Here is a 6,000-nt window from a genome sequence, read left to right as displayed (position 1 = left end):
AAATGTAAATGCAATATATTTGACGACAGATTTTAATTTCATGGTATCTGTGAAACACAAACACGAGGCCTTAAACAAATGCTAAGTGTGTGATTTAAACACTGTATTCTCTTCTTCAGGATTATCTCGGGTCATGTGACAGCTCTTTATCTTCATCTGACAATGAGGATGATGATCAGGAAAAGAGAAAAAAGAAAAACAAGATGAAAAAACTGAAGAAGCAAAAAGGAAAATGTGTATATAATGTTCAACTCGCCCATTAAACATGATTTGGTTTCATACACAAACACAAAGGAATATTTTATTTCAACAGTGCAAACTGAACTTTATACAGAGTAAATCTTCTCCACTTCAAGCCACAAAAGTCAGTTGTTTTTTACTCTATAGAGGCCTAAACATGAAGGATAAACAAGATGAAGAAATTTAGGAATTTCTGCTTAGCAAAGACAATATACACACTTCAGAACATTTCTGTCTAATTGCTTTGAAATATGCATTGTGAAACATTTAAAGTTTCAGTCCCCCAGGACAGTTACACAAAAATGTGAAAAGACAGGTTTTGATGTAATAAATCTTTGTTAATCTGTATAATAATTATGTTACTGCACACAGAAATCCAGCTCATCTTCCTCCTCATCATCATCCTCAGACTCTGACAGCAGTGAGGTGAGTGAGCATATTTATACGTTTTCTACTTTTACATGTTCAGTGAAGCATTATGAGAAGTCAGAAGTGATGCTGAGTTCCCTTTCTCGTAGATCAGATGTGTTTTGTTCTTAGTAAAAGTAATTTTGCTCATATTCAGTTTTAATGATCCGATCAGGCTAAAAATATTAATGTTTTAAATCTAGATAATATAAATGCAGACATATAATCTTAATATTACATTTTATGATACCTGTTGGGTGTCACTGTACAGATTTTTGGTCCATGCAGTTAAGCATTACCCAGAATGCACCTGTGTTATAACGTTGTCATCAAGATGACAGAGAAACTCAGCACACTCAGTTCCCTTTCTGTCGGTCTCTCGACGTTGTGGCGACAGAATGGGGTTTGACTTGAGAACCTATCATCTCTGACTGCCTTGAACAGGCCAATGAAAATTGGTGAATGAAATTTGCATGCCGGTCCCTGCCCCGGACATCCGGGTATAAAAGGGAGCCGGCGTGCTGCATTCATTCACCTTTTGTTCTTCAGAGCCTTCGCATCCTGATGCTGACGACTTCGCGGTTCTACTACGACTGTTGCTGGTCTTACGACGTGGTGCAGCGGACTGTCCCTTCTCCGACCTCTTGGCATCCGACCCCGACGATTCCTTGGAGCTCCCTCCCCCGGGGGATCGAGCTCAGGAAGAAGCGGACGTTGAGATGTCAACCATGCTTTCCCGGGCCGCCACGAGTATTGGGCTGCAGTGCACCGCACCGCCCCTCCCCCAACGCTCGCGGTTGGATAAGTGGTTTCTTGGGGCCGACCGCGGCTTAGAGTCACGTCCGGCCCCGAGAAACCACTTATCCAACCGCGAGCGTCACCTCCGGTGCCATTTTTTCCGGAGGTGCATGATGAGCTTAGTCGGACCTGGAACGCCCCCTTTTCGGCGCGTGCACGTCAGACTAGCTCGGTCACCCTGACTTCCCTCGATGACGGGGCAGCTAAGGGCTATGTCGATATTCCCCAGGTGGAACGTGCGGTCGCGGTACACTTGTGCCCGCAGACGGCTGCCACCTGGAGAGATCGACCAAGGCTCCCTTCCAAGGCGTGTAAGTTTCGGCATCGCTGGTGTCGAAGGCTTACAACGCTGCGGGTCAAGCTGCCTCAGCTCTTCACGCTATGGCCATCCTGCAGGTCCACCAGGCCAAGGCGTTGAAAGAGTTGCACGAGGGAAGGACCGACCCAGGGCTTATGCAGGAACTCCGATCACAAGATCTCCCGTGTCCGCTTGCAGTGAGGGCGCACTCCACCAGGGGTGTGGCCTCCTCGTGGGCACTGGCTCAGGGCGCCTCTCTGGTAGACATATGTAGAGCAGCGGGTTGGGCAACGCCCAGCACCTTCGCGAGGTTCTACAGCCTCCGCGTGGAACCGGTATCAGCACGAGTCTTACAGGACACCGCCAGGTAAGGCCGGCAGCCGGTGGGCGTACACCTGCGATAGCGCCCCCCCCCCGGTGGGATACTGCGCTATCTAGCCTCTCCTCTTCCCCCCACTTGGGCGAAGAGTAGGCATTCCATCCATCACTAAGCACTCCTCGGTGGCGGGCTGGGCGGAGCAGTCCTGTCTCCCTTGGCCGGTTTTTGAGCTTCTAGCAGTGGCCCTAACGAGGCCTACACGTAGTAACCCCCCCGACAGTGCGGTTCCGTCTGATGTTTTCTCATGAGTAGCTCTCACACGATGGCCCATGACCTCTCCCAGGTGTACTTTCACCTGCTTGCGACACCCTCTTGTGTCCGCATGTCTCCCACGTGCTCTATCCGGCGAGACCGTGTGTGGATCTCCACTAAGCTCCTCCCTGCGGTGGGAAGTGGTCTCCGTAGCGCGTTCCCTCAGGGGGGATTGGCGCTTCCCAGTGGCCCTTACGGTGCCGGGCGGCTTCTCACTGTTAGAGAACTAGGCTCCGTCCGTGACGGCCGGCGGAAGGGGCTCCCATCTTTTAAAAAAAGCTCTGGACTCCTTCCCTTCCACTGGATGGTTACAATTTACGCTAGCGCTTACGTCTGACACGCCCAGGCCAGTCAGCGTCGCTTCACGGGAGATTGTGACGCGGCACAGCGCTGTGGCGTTTTCCGAGGAACCCCATTCTGTCGACACAACGTCGAGAGACCAACGGAAGGGAACGTCTCGGTTACGTATGTACCCTCCGTTCCCTGATGGAGGGAACGAGACGTTGTGTCCATATACCACAACGCTGACCGCCCGCTGCAACAGTCGAGGCACGATCCTCAGGCTCCTCAGCACAAAAGGTGAATGAATGCAGCACGCCGGCGCCCGTTTATACCCGGATGTCCGGGGCGGGGACCGGCATGCAAATTTCATTCGCCAATTTCCATTGGCCTGTTCAAGTCAGTCAGAGATGATAGGTTCTCAAGTCAAACCCCATTCTGTCGACACAACGTCTCGTTCCCTCCATCAGGGAACGAAGGTTACATACGTAACCGAGACGTTACATGACTTCCCTGACCTTCTGCAGGGAAGTTCTGGGGCATGTTCAAGCTCATACCGGTGTGCAACGTTTTGCTACGTTTCCGGGTTGAATGACATGTTTCCTGGAAACGGTTTGCAACAGTGTGCAACAGTGTGCAACGGGGTTTGAGATACGTTTTCTCTTGTTTGGTGGATTTGTCAAGAATGTCTGCCCAAGCAGCTGCAACATGTATAACCCACGCGGTATTAAAGAGACAGCTCGCACAATGGGTCCAATTAAAGTTATTCACAAATGTGTCCGCTGCAGCTTGGTATACACAACAATTGAAGATATTAGAAGACATGTATTTTGCAGTATTCAACACATTTATAACAATTTCATCAGGCTCAGAAAATTCTCCAAAAAGAAACAAACAATGGCCTTCTTAGCTGCCATAGTTCAACTCTCGCGTCATCACAACAGTGTGTTCAACCGGTCCACCGTTTCTGTTTAAAAAAAGTTTTACAATGTTTTGTCGGGGCTGAATGCACCCCTGCTTTGCATTGGTCATGGTAAACGCACATCAAGTTCATTTACACAGCAACCTTTCATGGTTATGTTGTCTCATACGGGGGAAGAGCTTCAACTAAAGGTTGTGTCATATGTACATCTGTTTTTTAGAGAGGAAGAAAATGTGACTGTGATACACATACCCTCAGTTCTGTACATGTAGAATTTGTTGTGTGACTTGCTGTTGATGTCGTTATTACAAAACGTGCATTTATCACACAACAACAACATATGATGCATGACTGTAACAAAGTTCAAGAAAGGAAGGAAGGCGAACATAAAACAACTTTTAATAAATAAATAATTAAACAACAAAACAAACCTAAAATGCCATAGAAACACACTAAAACACAACATAAAGTCCAGGCCTGGTCCTCTCTCCCCTTACCTGTTGTCACTCCTCTCTTATGCTTCCGGAGCTCCTCTGTGAGAGATGCTAGACTGATGCTTGCGCAGCTGACGCTCATTATCACTCACGTTAGCGGCATCACACCGTACCCCCACGGCTCTCGTCCCGCCCTGCTCGCCACAATGACTTTTCTGGGTCACATAAGACCAATACCACAATAACACACTTCTTTCTCTACAGGATGAAGAGAAGAAAAGAGAAAGACAGTAGACAGTATCATAAAAGATTGTGTGATTCCGGTAGAGACAGGTAAGACAGATTCAGTAAACATGACAGTTTCACCTGTGGTGTGTGCGTACGTGTGTGTATATACCTGTTAGTTTATGACCTAGTTTATGATTTCATTTTTACTTCCTTATGTTACTGACTCAGAATCTAAAATCTGTCACCCATCATGCATGACTGCACTCTATGGCCCCTATTGTACACCCGGCGCAAGGTGCAAGTATTTTTACTAGTTTCAGCCCGACTCAGTTCTCATTTTCCCATCCTGCGCTGCGTTGTTTAGATTTCAAAAGCATTTGTGCTCATTTGTGCATCCATGGGAGCGTGACGGTCTAAACAGGTGTTTTTAGGCACATTGTTGGTGTGTTGCTATTTTAAGGAACTGAAAATAGACTGCACCATAGAACAACTCAAACCTGGTCTACAGTCTAAAGTCAACTACTCACAATTTTGTATGTTATTTAAAGAGCGTGTTAGAAAATGCGCCCCGGGCGTGTCCACAACGTGCTTTCACTTTATTACACAGAGGAAAGACAGAAGAACCCAAACATGCCCAATATATAAAATAAATTGATTTACAATGTAAAAGATTATTATTGTATACATGAAGATAAAAATCAGGCTTGTCCTGTAGATGGTCTGGTCCCGCGATTGAACCTCATGCACTAGCAGATGTGTATCCTCTCTGGACTGGAGAAGCGTCCAGTCTTTGCTCTTGCCAATTCCGCAGTGAAAATTGTGAATCCGCTATGACGTGAGCACAACTGGGGAATGAGAGATGGTACTCTGGTTTACTGCACATTATGTCCTAAAAACACCAATTACCCATTAGGAGAATCGGGAAAACCGTTATAACCATGCGTCGGGCACGCAGACCGTTTTCCTGTTGTTAAACTAGTAAAAGTGGATTCTGACAGGCCCTGAGTGCACCTGCACCGTGTGCTTTAGACCATGCACTTAGATCTTTAATACGGGGCCTGTACCTTAATAAAAACACTATGGAATGTGAAACAACATTTAAAGCATTTTCATCCAAAAATTTTAATTCTTTCATCTTTTATTCACTCTCATGTCATGTCAAAACTGTTTCTTTCTTCTACGGAACACAAATTTTTAAGAACGCTGATCACCAAACAACATTGAACTCCATTAACTTCCACTCTATGCAAGATTATTTTAGTTTTGCTAGAAAATTTAAACTTTGAAATCTTTCTGTTTATTTAAATCTTGGCCTAAAACATCTTGGAAAAAAATGTTTTATGTTTCCTCTGAAACAAACTGAAATATAAGCACCAAAATTATAATATTAAACAAAACTGAAACTTCAAATAAAATAAAAATGAATTAATCTTATATAGCAACATACAACAAACAAATAAATATTAAAATTGCAAAAGCATACAACAAAGTTGCTAAAAGTTTTACAAACATTTACATAAGAACATAAATTCTAAAAATAAAAGCTTTATTAATGTTTTCATGATCTCTTAACTTGTGGCCTCAGGATTCCAGCTCATCTTCATCACAGGACAGCAGCTCATCATCAGACAGTGATAAAGATAAAAAAGAAAAGAAGAAAAAGGAGAGATACAATGAATCAAGATTTAATTTGGCCACTTTTTCTCTGTCTCATTCTGTCCATCATAAATGTTTGTGTGCCATGACACTGGCTCTCCATCTG

This window comes from Barbatula barbatula, assembly GCF_947034865.1.
Source record: "Barbatula barbatula genome assembly, chromosome: 19".
Classification (NCBI taxonomy): Eukaryota; Metazoa; Chordata; class Actinopteri; order Cypriniformes; family Nemacheilidae; genus Barbatula; species Barbatula barbatula.
This window is presented reverse-complemented; position numbering follows the sequence as displayed.